Source organism: Trematomus bernacchii, unplaced genomic scaffold (assembly GCF_902827165.1).
Source record: "Trematomus bernacchii unplaced genomic scaffold, fTreBer1.1, whole genome shotgun sequence".
Lineage (NCBI taxonomy): Eukaryota > Metazoa > Chordata > Actinopteri > Perciformes > Nototheniidae > Trematomus > Trematomus bernacchii.
The window spans coordinates 1,186,244-1,203,906 of record NW_022987313.1 but is presented as its reverse complement, the minus strand read 5'-3'; positions in this window follow the sequence as shown (position 1 = coordinate 1,203,906).

Here is a 17,663-nt window from a genome sequence, read left to right as displayed (position 1 = left end):
TTATCCCCAAAACAGTTGAATCATTTCAAAGAGATATTATGACATGAGTCAGTTTAGTCAGATTTGACTTCATCTGCCTAAAAGCATCTCCTTTTCTTTAACCACCAAGTAACATTTTTTATAACATTCATATAACTGAGCCTGCAGCAGCACAACGGTGTTGAGCAAACTGCATCAGGAAAAGTGTGATAACACCATGCTCTGCCAAAGGCAGTATTGACTGGATGTTCTGCTCTTAAAACTTGTCACAATGGTAGTGTGTTGGCCGGTCTGTGATACCAACACCAGAGGAAAATATCTAAAAAATAAATGTTATTTGTTACAGATATTATTGTTCCCCAGAGCATTAACCCCAATGACTTTGGTTATCCTTTGAATTTTAACTTAGCACCACTTACAGGTAAAACGGGTCATGTCAGAATATTTTGCAAACTAATGACTAAGCTGTACCAAATGTATTTCTTTTTACATGCAAAGCTTCAATTTTCAATTTTCAAATGACACTTTGATAGTCTTTCGCCAGACATAATGACGTCATCACCCTTAAAAATGTAATAAAACAAATACTTAAAAATGTTCAATTTGAATAAAGTGATTCATTGGATCAAATAAAGGTAATCAATTTATCTCGTCATTGCATGCGTCCTCTGTGTGTGAGAAGTGGTGGAGTGAACAGTCTTTTGACTGCAGTGAAATGAGGCTTTGAACTATATTCAGTACAGCCAATGTCATTTGTGATGTTCGAAAAATAGCCTGCTAACATGCAAACATCAAAATGCTAACATCTTAAATATTCCATTGTTTCATTAAGATGATAAATAGTGCACATATTACCTGTAGTCCTCTACCCTCCATGCATTCATGTTGTTGGTTTTGTATTGTTTGATTTGAAAAGACAGGCAATACATACTATTTTATCAGCTAAATTATATAAGTAACCAACATGGATGTCTATTTCTATTCTTATCAAAGTATGTTAAGCTTATCAACTTATGGTTTTGAACAAAGGCCTTTTCATCAAGTAGTACAAGAAATGTAAGGTGTGCCCAATTTGAAAGGCTACAGTTTTGAACGTGCTGGTGTTTTCTTGTCTAAAACAAATTTGAAGAAATAATCAGAAATTCCTTATTCTTTATAAGCCACTCACTGAATCGTCCTCTGTACCAGGCTCTGGTGCTCTTAGCCTCCGACCAGCACCTGTTAATAAGAAAACACAGAGAATAGACAAAACATAAATAACAAAAATAAATCTGACATGATAGAAAATGACTTGATTTTAATATATTAAATTGTAATGGTACGTAAAATTCACTTTGTCAAAGCTATCTCAATCAGAGTTTTGTTCAAATAATGAATGAAAGCAATACAGGAACTGCAGCAAATGTAAATGATCTGCTGTTTATCTGCATGTCTTTTTTTAAGCAGTAAGCTGAGACTTCCAGCCTGTGGCTCCTAACAATTGTTTCCAGGCTCAGAGACAGAGAGACACTGGAGCCGATGATGAGACTATTTCAAGTTTCTTCCTGGCAATAATTCCCCCAGAGACCCGCTGCCTCCTTTGTCTGTTAAGTGATCCGCTGCATTGATCCACAGATAAGACTCAGCTCAGCCCTGATGGCTGCCGAAAAGGGAAAGTCTGACTCCAAATGGTTAGTCAGATTATTATTATAATTACCCGCTCTGATACCTGATCTCTAATTGATTTAAATCCATTTTGAACTGCTCTGTATCCTTCATTAATTTAATGTGAGGTTAATTCCATCAGGATACTACTTAGGGATGAAGTAGGTTTGTTAGTCTTTCAAATGTTCGCGATGAAAAAAAACAAGCAAATTCCCAAAGGAAAACGTTTGCATAAATCAATGCTTGATGATTGCAGGTAAACGCTGTTGCTCTTTCTTCCACAGTTTCTGTGGTTTTAGATCCTCATTGGTTGATTAATTCATATCATCAGGAGGCGAATGTTATGTCGTCGGTACAATTTAGTATTGGATAAAATGTGGTTGCACTACACATGGAGAATCCAATCATTTTCATTGCAGATCAAATGTTTTTGGTCTTTCTACAGCCAAGTCCTTTTCTAGTGGTGGACAGATGATAGGTTTTAAAACAAACAATGCTGTCTTTGTTAGTCTTACTTACTTAGACTACTCAACTCAAATCAAGAAGTTAAAGGAATGAGTCACCCAAGATCAGTATTACTTGCACCAACATCCTATCAACTCCCATAAATGGGTACCACGAAGTACCCATTTATTTTTGAAGACGAAGTAAGCTAGGTAGCCAATATAAGGCTTAGCAGTACAGATAAATGTGGGCTCACTATTTGGCAAGCAACCGGTCACAGTTGCCCTGTTTATCTCATGTCTTATAAAAGCTTATTAATGATTTATAAAGTGTTCACAACCTAATTAATAAATGAATTACAAACTATTCGTAAACCCTTTATAAGGGTAGTCTAATTGTAAAGTGGTACCCATAAATGCAATGCTGGATAATTTGTAGTTCAATTTTTTTCACATTAACGTTAATCAATGACAATTTTTAACATGAAAAAAAATGAAAACTCAAAAAACTTGTGATTTGTTAGTAAAGTTTTGGGTATTGAAGTGTCTGTCAGTAATGGAAACTGGGAGTGACAAAGTTTTAGAGCTGCGAAATTAAGTCCATAGACAGAAAATACTATCAGCTACTATTTTGATATTTGTTAATATTTGTTAATGTAAAATCTCAATGTAATTGAGATTAGCTTTTTTTTCTCTTTTTTTATGTCGTAATAACCTAAACATCTTTGCATTCAGTACATCTTTTAAATGTTGTTGTCCTTTTATAGACCAAGCAATGATCTACAGAATAATCCGTAGATCATTATTTATTTATTTTAAACTTTGATTATTGGGTTTTTTCAACAGCATACAGTTATTCTATCAGAGCATGTATCAAAAGTAGGTAAACAAATCTTCACTTTATAGAAAAATAGGTAGAGAAACAATGTAAATACTGCTTAACACCAGGGTAAACAAAATCCCACACAGACAGAGGACAAACAGACATACAAAAAAATAATAAATAAATAACACCAGTCAGCTAAAACAAAAAAGTCAATAATATACAATAAATGTCAGTACGGCAGCACCTCCTACCCGCGACAACCCGTCCAGTGTTGGGACCCCTCCAAAATGCAAAGGTTTATCAGCAACGATTGGGGACTTTATCCTCTTAACAAATTTGAAAAAAGGTCCCCATATTTTCCCAAATGTATTTGAGGAAATTGGTAGATTATTGATGTTGAAAACATTTTTTATCTGAGTGATTTACTGATGTAAATTTGGAGTGTAATCAATTTTTTCTTCCCCGAGTAGTGTGAGAGGTTTTTAAGCAATGTGTATGTTTATGTTCTTTATCAAAAGAAGAGTTAAGTAGAAACTAAACTGAAGTAACTTTAATCATTTGGAAACACACATTTATCTGGTTATAGTTATAGATGCAAAAGGTAGGATTCTTGGCTTAAAGTGGACCTATCATGCTATATTTGAATAATATAGTGTAGGACCATACCTATATAAGGCATATTTATACTTTTTTTTTTCAAAATACCAAACAGATCATGCATTTTAGCCATGCCTCATTTTGCTCAATTTGACCATTTCTAGCTCTGTTTTAGCAAGGGCAGATTCAGTGAGAACAGCACCATCTACAGGCCTGGCATATGTACTACAGCGTCTCCAGCGCTTTCGAACGGCAATGGCCGTGGCTGTCTCCTCCTGATTGGTGGAGTTGGCCCAATAGCCGTAGCGCCACCGTCCTGACGTCAGGACAGTGTTCAAATCTGGATCAGTTTTTATCAGATCCGTTGCAGCCCCTTTTTTAGAGATTTGGGTATGGAGGAAAATAGAGAGGGTTGTGCTTTCTGACACTTGGTGAGTTCCCTGGAACACCGGGGACACATATTCATGTATAAAAGACGTACAAAAGTGCATTTTGTATGATAGGTCCCCTTTAAGTTCTCATTTGAAACCCAGAGACTCTACCTTTTTCTTTTTTTAAATGTCACTTATTGAACAACCATGCAATATGCCCTGTGTAGTTTCTCAACTAACCACCCCTTTGACACCCCTCCCTGTGCCTTAATGAATGTCATGTGAAGAGCTGCTGGAGTAAGTGCATTAGAAGACAGTTACCACAAGAGACTGATGGTATAAAGAATCCTCCCATGTCTGTCTCAGGGTGTGTTGCTGCCTCAAGGTTAATAATCCAAGAGAGTTCAAGAAGCTAACACGACATCATAGCTTTAATACTGATTACATACATATGAATACGCATAGATCTGACATTAGGCTCAGAAATATCAACAGAGAACATTTATCTGCAAGAAAAGTAGCTTCTCACTATAAACACTGAACGCGCCACAGTCTAGACGTGTTGTGAAATAGAATAATCACATCTTTACAGCTGCCTGTGCCATCCGTCTCATCACCATTCATATCTTACACACACAAAGAAAATCTCACAATCTACATTTCAGAGCCCATTATGTGGATTCAAAGACCTCACTTACCTGCTGCTTTTGTTTGTTTAACTCCTGGGAATAAAGTGAGGTGTTGGTAACGCCACATCCAAACTGCCCTGAAACTTTGCTCTGTGAGAGTGTGACTGCCAAAGTGGCTAAATTGATTTGTACAGTGTCAGATGGACAAAAGAGGCGGGACACTTTTAGGGTTGCAGTCATACCTTTCCTGAACTTGTGTCACTCCTAAAGTGAATGAAGTGCCTCATGTTGACTTTGGTTCACAGCCTTTGCAACACACATTCCTTCAAATAAAGTTACATTCACATGAATCTCTCATTGATTACCACAACCCCTTACCATTTTCTGAAATGATCAATATAGAGGAAGAACATCTTAAAAAGCTAATCTTTTTTTGTATTTGTTCACCTACGATGAATATAATATATTATATTACTGAAAGACACATAATACTTAAGATTAAGATGATTTAAAGGTGATGAAACAAGGGACATTTAATGCACTAAAAGTGAGAATGTTAGCAAGGTGATGTTAGCATTTAGCACAGTAAAGCCTCAGAGAGTGCATAGCAAAGTTGTAGACTTTATCTTATCTCAGTAGCTTTGTTGACTTTATGAAAACAATTAAGAGTTTAAGAGACAAAACAAATGTTTTGTTTGCAAGTGTGAATTGTATCTTAGTAGTCTTATCATCATATATCGATGTAACACACATGGTCCAGTTAAGATTATAGCCTGCTGTCAGTCGTGTGAAAGTAACTAGAAATCATTTACTCACGTACTTTACTTAAGGATTCCTTTTAGCTACAAGTATTTGCTTTTTATGCCACTTAACACTTCTACTTCATTGCCTTATCTGACAGCTATAGTTACTTACTTTTAAGTACAAGTACAGCTAGAACAATAAGTCAACAAAAGTTAAAATTAAGCGATTGCCAATTTATTTTTAAGCAGAATTCTTTCATCGTTTCAGCTTAACAAATTAAATGATTTGCTGCCTTTTCCTTTATTTATTTGTATTTTATCTAAATCTATCTAATGATATTATATATAATAGTGTAACCATCACAGGGGGCATTTTTTTTTAGCATTGAGTACTTTTACTTTAAATACTTATGAGAAAATGTTCCTGATATACGTCAGTACTCATTTTACTTAAATGGTACCATAAATGCAAGACTTTTACTAGTAACAGGTTGTTTTTATTTACAGTGTGGTATTGCTACTTTTACCTAAGTAAAGAATCTGAATACTTCATTCACCACTGCCTACTGTACACATATCACTTTAGGCAGCAGTCCACAAAACCTGCAAATATGTTAAATGCTATTCTTTAAAATCCAACCGGTAGGAAAGTTAGCCCTGAAACAGGAAGTAGGAGACAGGAACGTTGATGACAAATGTCCAACCATCACATAAAAAAGGTTTCCCACAAGTATCAAATTACATTTTCTATTTTAACACAACCTGTTTGGATTGTTTATTCACAGCAACTGAATTAGATAGTTTCATTAAATTAATCAGAGTGGCTGAAAACTGTCATGTGCCAAGTGTTAAGTTCACATCTGCTGTAGTAGTTAATCACGGTGTCACTGTGTGCACGGAGCTTTGTGAACCATTCAGGCCCTGCTTTTCTTGACTGGAAGATGTATTTCTTACGCTATTGACAACTTAATTCAGGCGGATGTCCCGGTATTGTTGCCCTAACTAGTGGCAGTGCACATGTAGAAACTCCTTTCTCAAATATTTGTCATGTGGGTGCTACAGATGGCCCGATAACAACCCTCACTGCTGCCTGAAAATATCTAAATTAAATCACAAAGTTGACCTGTTTATTTATTTGAGTGATTTTACATTGTAAATATTCTGATACAAAGCCACTGCCTGCCTTTTTAATTTGACTTGAATGATGACATTCTGCAGATATATAAGTACAAGCAGTAGATGCTGAAGTCCTTTGTGGTGCAGATCCTGCATGAATCATATTTGGGTGCAACTGCAGCTCTGGATCTGGGTGTGGTCCGTCCCTCAGTGCGGATGTGACGAAGATAAAGGCTTTAAAACTACCTGCAAACAACACTGATAGACTCATCTTCCCTAACTCAGTGCTGTGAGAGTGATCCTCGGGTATACAGGCTTTCCAAGGCATCGATTCAAATCCACACACTGCAATGCTAGAATTCTTATTCAGATGAGAATCCTGACTGTATGTATTAGTAGTCTGTCCTCAGCTAATCTCTTACGTAACCTCATCCTGCTCCAGTTCGTGCTTCCTGTTGAAATGCACCTGGAGGCTCCCTGAAGCTCTTCTCTTCACTAAACTAATAATAAAGTATCACAGCTCATTATTTGTACTCTTGGATTCAGTATCTTCTCTTTTTTTTTGTTAAACAGACAGACACAAGCTCCTTTCACTGTTTATTTGGATCCCAATTATAATAAGATTTAAGTCAAGGAAAGAAAACTAGAATTAGATTTTCCTCATGGATTATACGGACATGAGACTGTAAAAGCGCATGCTTTCAATCTAGTTATCCACTGCAAACTCACAGCAAGTTTCATCTCAGCTCTGGAATTTGTATCTTAATCTGCCTGTATTGCTATACGACATGCAAATACTGTACACCAAAAACACAGATATAATATATAATACAATATTATTTCAGGTGAGCACCTGGGCTGCAATGTGTTTGTTTTGCCTCGAATGCCTGAAGCCCCAAGTGACTCAGATGTATTCATATTTTCCTGTGTGTTATTTTGTAGATTTGAAGGGTTTGACAGATATATAACGTTGATTTTGTTCTTTTATCAAATGTACATTTTTGAACTGATTACTGCCAAAGTTGTTTACTGACAACCACTACAGTGTTCTAAATAGACTCTGGATGAACTGTATATTTTTCCATTTAATTCACTTTGAGAATTTATTCTAAGTAACACAATGTTCCTATAGTCTGTGTTTAAAGGGCCCATGTCATGGCCATTTCTACTGATCATAATTCCACTGTTGAGGTATACTAGAATAGATTTATATTGTGCATTTTTCCAAACTCACATTGGTTTCTCATACAGCATCTCTGTAAACTACTTGTATTCACTGAATTTCACTCTCTGCCTTTAACGGCTCGTTGTAGCTCCAATAGCTCCAGCCCCCACCCTCCCTGTGAGCACAGTGTGCTCTGATTGGTCGGGACGTTGTGAATCGCGCTGAGCTCCGTGGAGGTGTTGTTTCCTTGTTAGCGATACACAGCCAAACACAGCCAAACTCATCCTGAGCACACACAAGGTCACATTCGAAGTAAAAACAATAAGTGTGGCTTGATATTGAGTAAGAAAAAGGTTGATAAACGCTGTGAGAATGGGTCTGCAGAGAGAATTTCGCCGCGATCCCAACTGTCTGTTATCAGCCTGCAGCCAGGGAGGAGAAATCAGCTGAGCTGCCTGCTCCCTGCACACAGATGTGTGTGTGAGAAAGTCCGTGGATTGGTCAATTTGGACCAATCAGCGGGGGCTTAACGTAACGGCTCCGCGGACGTAACGTAACGGCTCCACGGATTGGTCCATTTCGTTCCGGGTATGACATCATGCCGTACCCGGAACGAAATGGAAGAATCAAATGGACAATGACGTATCTCCAACGAGGCGTTTTGGGGAGGTATTTTCTGTGTTAGAGTTTTACTCGCTACAGGGTGTACTTTGAGGGTTTTGACTCTGCACACCGTTTACATGCATTAAAACCTTCATAACACACAAGGGGACGGGTAATAACCGGAAAAGCATGACATGGGCCCTTTAAGTGTCTTAGAATGATCTAAAAGATGTTACTGGTCCTCCCTGACAAAAAGTAAATCAAGATGGAAATTGATCATATACAAAAACAATGAAGATGTGTGTTAGTGTCAACATCCTTCCTACAACCTCAAATGGTCCACTGTAAATAAGTCAAAATGTAATACAAATAAAGCAACGTCCACCTGACGCTCCAAGCAGGTTAAAACTAATCTCATATTGACTCTTTTCCCTGAAGCTGGTCTCAAGTGGTGTGATATCGATCCGAGAGCAGGATTTTCCAACTGAGGCTGATGGTTCGTAATGCATCAGGATCGTCTGATTTAGGCTCCACTGCCGAGCAGATCGTCAGCCTCTCTGTCTGGCTCACTTCCTAATCTCTCCCTCCTTCTCTCCCTCCTTCCTTCTCTCTGACCTTGAGCGTCGCCTGAAGCCTTTCACAGCAACAATAACCTCTCTTCAGGCAGATTTAATTATATGCAGCAGCAGAGGTAACTCAGGATAATTGTGGGAAACGGAAAGAGGGAAGATGGAATCACAGCCAGTATTATTTCCAAATTAACATTAAACCAGACAGCATATATTCACCTCCTTTTTTACAGCAAACACCTTAGCCATGCATCAGCTAACACAACATCCAACAATAATATGACTAATGATACTATGATGTCAACTTATTTATCAAAATATAATATTAAGTATTTGAACTAGGCTGTTAAATAAGACACATTTTAAATTCCCCTAAAACAATGAGTGATTTTTTTTCTTCTAACTGTACTGACAATATATTATCTTATATGTATGTCATGTTCGTGATTCAGCTATTTCTTTGGATCATTTTATTTTTGTATTTACTCATACTAGGTCAGAATCTACCCTATCAAAGCCTATGAAGTTTAAAAAATCAATTATTTAGAAATTGATCATGGATTGGAAAACCCCCAATAAACAAGCATACATAAAAATACATCACTTTTTCCAGCCAAATGATTAAAAACCAATGTCTGCAATGCAACTTGCGTGACAAAATCACTTCTTCACAGATTTGCAGTTCAAACATTCATCATGATCAATCATAATGCATTTTTTCCCCAGCAGAATTTCATGATAGCAAGCATAATCGCTAATCTATGGCTCGAATAGATTCAGTTTTACGTAACTATGCCCAGACTCTTGATCAGATATGGTTTTATCTACACTGCATAATGTAAACCCTGCATTTATAATCTAGAAAAATCCATAATGGGGTGTATCAAGAGAAATGTATTGCATTTCTTTTAGAGCTTTTAGCATACTAAACTTTCAGAAATGTTGATGTTTTTTGGGCTAAAAGTGATGCAAGGTAACAGGTAGTAACTCTTCCCTCTTTGACATAAAGGCTGCGGCTTTAAAGCCTAAATCTCTTGGGCTTTTTTGGGGGAATATTTACGACACATTTCAGTAGCCTTTTTTCATGTTAACCCCCTTGAAGTTTCCCTCTATCACTATTTTTCTGCTTACTGAACTGCCACAGTAACCCAGTCTTCCTTTCTGCCTTTCAGCCTCTGCTTCAAAACACACAGCGTGAGGGAAACAGTAGAAGAAGAGCAGAGCAGCCTGACAGCGTCGATGATGACATCTTCAAACACCCCCCCCCCCCGCACTCTGCAGACACACCCAGTGCTCCACTGCAGGTCAGCAACACAACTCAGCATCAGCACCAGACGCCTCACACTCACTCACTGTCTCTCCACTGCACTAAAACACACACATAATCTATCCTGCTACTGCTGAATCAGTGAATTTCTCAGGGGGGAGAAACAGCAAAGACAAAGTCATAGAAAGGGAGATAGAGGGGGAAAAGAGAGTGTGTGATGCCCACCCGTCCCTGAAGAGGCGGCGTGCCAGTTAGGAAGGGCCAGGTGGAAACAGTCGCACATGATGGCAGCGGTGGTGGAAACGCCGGCAGCAGAGATGAAGTCCTGGGACGTGCAGGCTGAAGGGAAGGAGGGAGGGAGGGAGGGTGGAGGTGGTGGAGGGTGATGCAGGTGCTGCTTCTGTTGCTCTTTCTGCTTCTCCCCCCCCTCTACTCGTCCTGTATCAGCCTGTGTTGTGCAGCGAGGGATGAGTTGCAGAAATAACCGAAGAGAGAGGAAAAGAGAGCGCTGCCTTCTCCGAGCTCAGTGCTGTCCACTAAGTGAAGGAAACTCCCTCCGCTGCCCCGTAAACATGGACCTCCAGCGCAGCACGATAACTTAATAATGGGAGGAGCTGCCCCCCCCCCCCTGCCTCCTCCTTAACTCACACAAACACATCCCTTAGTTCTCCTTCTCCTCCTCCTCCTCTTCCTCTAAATTCCTCTTCCCCCTCTCTCCTCTGTCCAGTATCATTGATCGGCCTAATCGGACAAGGACAATCAGGATGTCAGCTTCTGGCTCCTGTGTTTGGGGGGGGTACAGTTTATTGACATGGAGACATAACTCAATTTGACGCTGTGTACACTTAGTTTAAAACCCCTTATTGTGGACAGGAAGGCAAAAGGATGGAGATTTTAGCTGGGAAAGTGTGAGAACAAACGTAGGGTAATCAAACTAAAACAGCACATGCCACATGAGTTCAGCGGCCTCAGAGATGATAACGTTTGGTCACACAGGACAAACAGTAGAAGAAATACAAATGTAAAAGCATTTCTTGAACCTGGTCCCTAGAAAGCCTAATGACATACACTGTAATGCATGCAGTTTGAAAAAAAACATGTTGTTGTCTGTTCCCACCAAACATGTAAATGTCTTTTTCGAAAACGGAATATTTCAAAAAAACGCCTGGAGGAAACGTCTAACAATTTGGCACAAATGTCCACTTGGTCAAGGAGGAACTGATTAGAATTAGACGGTCAAATATTAAGCTCACAGTGACTTCAGAAAACACAATTTTGGCCAAACCACAAGCATTAATTTGATAATCACTTCAATTTCCCACAAATGTCTCACAATGTGATGACCTTTTGGAAAGATCTTGACTGGTTGGCGGAGGCAAATAACCACAAGGCAGTAGTTTCTAGTTTGGCAATTGGTTAATCTTTTAAGAAATTGTCAGGGCAAAAATGACAGAAAAAACATTACTTAATTTCATACTCTCAGTTGTGATGATTTGACTAATGCAATCGGAAACTAAAAAAACATTATGATGATTTGACTAATGCAATCGGAAACTAAAAAAACATTTAGTTTTGGACTAAAAGAAGAAATAACCATAATCTTAGTTTTTTTTCAACATTTTATAACAGTTCATAGACCCAGTAGGTTCATTTTTCTGTGTATTATACCTTTAACACAGGCCTTCTTGATCTGAAATCCTGGAACAAGAAGCTCATTTGGTCTTTCCTTGAAACAGCCCTTACATCAGTAACATCATGAAGGCCAGATGGTCATGAAGGAGAAGACACAGGTTAAGAGCTTTCTAAAAATCAATTAGGACACGCTTGCTGACCAAAACAAAAGCAAGTCCCTCAGGAGGAGGTTACTAATGCAGAGTGTATATCTGCCCAGGTGCAGGATGACATCCCTTTAATATTTTAGCACACATCTGAGTTTTAATATCAAATCTACTCAGACGTTTTACCTGCCTGCTCGCCAATATCCCACAAATCTCAACAAATCATCCCTGCACTCAAAACATCTGTGGGCGCTCCTGTGTTTGATTGTCCGTGCTAAGTGATGTTTGGGCCTGAGAGTGAAGCTGGCAGTGCATTAGCCACTTTTAGACCAGCACTTGGATCGATACTGCAGAAATGCACAGCAGCACTATGGTGCAACAGGCAGCACAGGTATCAGGTAGCATGTATTATCCAGGCCTTGTGTCTAATGCATGTGCTAAAGATCTACATGGGAACAACATAGCAAGTATGTAAACAGGAGTGCAGCGATATTCCTTAATCATAGTGTTTAGTTCTTTGAATGGGTGTGTCTGCCCGCAAATATAATGTTAGCAGATATCATGGCGGATATTTTCGGCCTATTCTGAAACTGTGCTGCTCACTTGGCCTGCAGATACTTTCCAGTGATGCAGCCATTTCATCTAATCTAACAAAAGGAGCAATTATTCAAATGTGGAGAATTAATTACAGTTATTTTATGCCATTACACATAAAGCCGCACATCCGTCAAACTGATTAAATGATCGAGATTCACCTCCAGCTCTGTATTTGCGCTTTTTTTAAATGGTATCTTTCTGAATCTGCAGTCAAGTCGGGCAAATCCTGAAGGATGAGATAATCTCTTTAAATGTTTAACTGTTTCTTCTTCTTCTTGGCTAGGAGCACACACAATGACACAGCATTACGTTTTGGCAAAAGTTCAAAAAACATTTCTGAAACTTAAATCAATTTGTTGCTGGAGGGGAAATGAAAAATATTAAACATAATAGGTGGATTTTTCTTTACCAGATTTGCTACAATAGAGACAGTTGTTCATTTTCTAATCATATGGTTATTAATTAATTTTTATGTTTCTTATGCTGGTGTTATCTATTGTGTATCTTGTGTTTGTACGGCGACCTTGAGAGCCTTGAAAGGCGCCTATATAAAATAAATAAATTATTATTATTATTATTAAATACCATTTTTGGAGCATGCATCAAAAGCATGTAAGAATGTGAGAATGCTATTAGAAACAGAAAGACACGAGTCAGAACAATATGGACATCAACACCAGAGACGAGAATAGCAGATTGTGCTGTTCTGTGGTTTGGTGTTTATTTTTCTCGGGTAACATTTCTCCGTGACCTTCAAAAAATGTCACAAAACTCAAATGTATTACGTATATGATTAAATGATGTACCAATGAGAATATGACAGGCAAAAGCAAAGACATTTAAATGTATGTTAAATCCAATTTCTTTGCAATTAAGACATAAAAGGTAAGCCAAATTACTGAATTGGTTTTCTGTCTTGCAGACGCTAATCAATATCAATCCTCTTTAAGTACACATTTATTGTAATAAGAGTCGAACTTAGCTCTTAAATAAGTTGCACACCGTGTTCTTCCAAGAGTGCTTTAAAAGCCCACATTCAGAAGATGCCAAAAACCTTTTTTGTGTTTACTCTATATCCATCTCATGATTAAGTCAACTCTTTATTGTCCCGTAATGGTGAATGTCATTGCAGCCGTGTATCAAAGACACTATCATTGTTGCTATAAATAGCGTGAGCCTCAGTGGATACAGCTCCTCTGTGCTCTGTTGGTATGTACAGAAATATTTGCGTGACATTCAGCTTAGTCACGTCGATCAGTTGCATCCTTTTATTCAGCGAGGGTTTTCATATCCACATCCAATGCACCGTATAGACTTAACCCCTTTGAGTGCACACCGCCATAGGGTTTAAAGGGCAACCATTCCCACCCTGTTCTGCCAGTATAGATGTGAACACCCTCACACACCATTAAAGCCATAGTTTGGATGTTTTGAGGTGGGGTTATATGAGGTTCTTATCCACAGTCAGTTTATCGCCCACAGCTGATGGCAGATTGGAGACAAACCAGAATGGATGCAAAGAAATGTACTGCATGGACAGGGCGGAAACAAAAAAGTAATTATGCCACCTAAAATAGCTGATATCAATTTATTTGTTCTCTATATTTAGAATATTTTCACCATAATGTCATACAGCCCTTTTTTATCAGCAAAGTGAAGCTTGCATGCTCTCTTCAAAGCTACCAGACTAGATTTTCAAACACAGTAATTTTTCCAACGTTTCTGGTCTATCGTTGCTTAAATTGGTTAGTTTGTTTGTGAATTTGATTAAAGTCATACATTAACAGAAACAAACAAGAAGATTAAGGCAGTGGGAGACCTGTAAAATGACTGGTTTTGTCAAAGGAGTCTCGATGCATTGAATAAAGCAAAGATCACAGCGTCAGTCCCCTGTTGGAAAAGGCTTTGTTTGCATTTTTCTGATAAACTATCAAACTACAGGCCTGTATCCTGTGAGCCCAGTTTTCTATTTGAGATTTAAAGGAAGTCTGGTAAGCATCTTATCTAGCATTAATTCAGACCACTAAGAAACATATTGATTATTTAGCAGCTGTCTTCTGCCTCTGCAAAACTCTCCAACCTCATGCACAAACATCAGTATATATCAAATGAAACATGATCCGATGTGCGCCTACACAACCAAAAACACGTTCCTTTTTTGGTTGTATCAGTTAAGAAGCCTTCTTTGCCTGTTTTTGAAGCAGCACTGATGCATTTTCTGCTGTAAAGCTGCTGTGAAAATGCCAGGCTAAGGTCTGTAACCTTGTGAGAAGTCTGAGTGCACTTCAGTTCCCAGAGAAATGCAACCTGATGAGTGTTTAGTCCCACTCAACACTGTGTGAAGAAATAAACCTGACAGTCCCAGAGACGAGCCAGCATCACATGGCAATGAAGACTCATGATGCACACACACACACGCACACACACACACACACAACATGCATGCAGACACATACCACATACTTCATACTGTATGTTCTCAGGCACATCTTGACCCTCTTTTGGGAATTTGCATGGATGAGAATGTAAGGATCCATATGACCTGCCATAGTCACATTGTCTTTCAGTATCTGGGGCATTTAAGGACTTGATGTTGAGAAGCAGAGGGCTCAGATTTACCTGTTCACAAATGTTGACTTTGGGACAATCTATATATTGTGCATATACCATAGACTGTATATATAAAAATCCAGAAGAAAATCCTTTATAATAACTCTAGAAAAACTGCAAATACAGAAGCTGCTCACCTGGGGAATAACAGTTTATGATAAAGCCCATTTCATTATGTAAACATTAGTTTGTTTTAGCAATTATATTTATGTGGATATATGATAGTTAATGTTAGCTCTACCACTTTAAGTCAGACTTAAATATCTCAACAACTAGAGCAAAGATGGATTGAAACCTTCAGATTTTGGTGATCCTGCTTTTTCCTTTAGTAAAGTTTCAGTAAAGCACTGATGCACTGATGTTAGCATTTAGCTTAAATCACTACTGTGTCTAAGGAAAGTCCAACAGAGCTACTAATTTCTCTATAAAGTCTTTGACTAATATTTTTATTAATAATCTGGTTCTTTGTGCCAGTTAAAGAGCAGAGGCGGTTCTGAAATAACACACAGTCCTTTCAAAAGATGATATCATTTTTTCATCAGTAGGGCTATTCAATGAAAGCAAAGTGTCAGATTTCATTCACAGCTTTGCATTCAGAAGCTTTGATCTGGTCATCCTCATATTACTTTGATCATGCAGCAAACACAGAAACAGCTAGACCGTGCCAGTGTTGCTATAGAAACATAGAATAAAAAAACATACAAAAATGATGAGGTTTCAAGTTTTGTTTTGTTCAAGAAATCAGTCAGCTGTGTTGAAATGGCAGCAGTTGTGTGAGATGGACACGGCAAATATCCCAGCTGGTGATTCTGATCAACATCACGCGTTCCACTAGGCAGTGTTGGAAATGAATGATATCTTCATGCGTCCAGCGTGATTTCATTATCCACCGATGTAAGCCAGATAAAACATTTGGACATTTCCTCCTACATACCTGTCAACAACAACAAATTGAAGGTGAACATTTGCATTCACAGTTAAGATTTGATTTTCCACGCACATGAAAACGTACTAAAGGTGGATTTAAGAGGCGCTGCAGTGACATGCTTTGACTTCACATCATTCGAAATGCATTTTTTTCATGGATGCCTGCACTTATTACTCACTCTGTGTAAACAGTTTATCCCATGGCTTCTTCATATTGTTACACAACAGAAAGTATTTGATTTATAGTAGAATATGACAAGAATGCAGACAATGTGAAATCAATCATGATACAATTATGTTGAATATGGAATTACTTTATACTTAAATCTCTACTTTCTTTTTATATTTGACCATTTCTTCCTTTGTTTTTGTCAGATTTCAACATTTAACGTTAACGAGGTGGACTTGAGGCTGGCCCCACACAGACAGGTGAATCAAATGTAATTACTCTGTCAGTTTGTTGACTCTTTAAAGAGCTTTTGCTTAAGTGTCTTTGAGCAAAACAACATGAGCTGGTATCATTGTGAAACAGGGAGTTCCTTAAACCCTCAAAGGGTGGATAAATAAATACCTAGACATGTTTTTGTTTACAAACCCAGAGGCTGTTTGAAAATCGAATAAGTGGAATATTTAACTGTGCCTTAACAAGTTATATATTTGGTCCAGACAGAAGGATTTTCTGAACTTTCTTTGACCGTGACCTTTGATAATTGTTATCTCATAGTAATGCGAGTGAAAATAAAGCTCTACAAAGCGGTTCATTTGTAGGGGGGGGGGTTCTATTCACACCATCTCTTGCCAAATTCAATTGCTAATTATCTGTAGAAGTTATTTAAGGATATTAGGCTTTTCACAATATGTTGATACAGTTTTGTGCAGAAAATCTCAAGAGAAAACTTCGGACATGTGTCTTGTAAAAGGAGACAGTTTGTTTTTCTCCGATAAATGTGTTGGCTGACTCGTACACTATCTCTTGCCAAATTCAATTGCTAATTATCTGTAGAAGTTATTTAAGGATATTAGGCTTTTCATAATATGTTGATACAGTTTTGTGCAGAAAATCTCAAGAGAAAACTTCGGACATGTGTCTTGTAAAAGGAGACAGTTTGTTTTTCTCCGATAAATGTGTTGGCTGACTCGTACACCATCTCTTGCCAAATTCAATTGCTAATTATCTGTAGAAGTTATTTAAGGATATTAGGCTTTTCATAATATGTTGATACAGTTTTGTGCAGAAAATCTCAAGAGCCAACTTCGGACATGTGTCTTGTAAAAGGAGACAGTTTGTTTTTCTCCGATAAATGTGTTGGCTGACTCGTACAAGAACTGCTCGTGCAAATTAAGTGTGAAGTTATCGATCTCCAAATCTATGATCCACAAGGAAATCCCCTTATTTCCCACAGTGTTGGATCTGCAAGGTTTTTTATCAGCAGTTGATCTCCAGGGATGCCAACGTCCGTCAGTTGTTTGGTAAACTACTTTGGTCCAGAAAGAGGCTGTATGGCAATTGGATGAAGTGCTGGGATTCATTTTCACCAGATTTAAGTGATTCCCAAAAATGTTGAGTTCAATTCTCTTCAGTATTTGGAACATGTATCTTCAAAACTGCATGCTATGTAAGATGGGTTTTTTTTTACACTCATTAATAGTTCAGAAGTAAAAATAGACTGGAAATGGGGAGAGAGGAAGACCTAATACATGTAACGAATATAATTACAGCATAGAGCTCAAATATGTGCCCTTGTCATGTGATTACCACATGTCGGGTCTCCATGCATGTTTTGAAATGACCTCTGCAA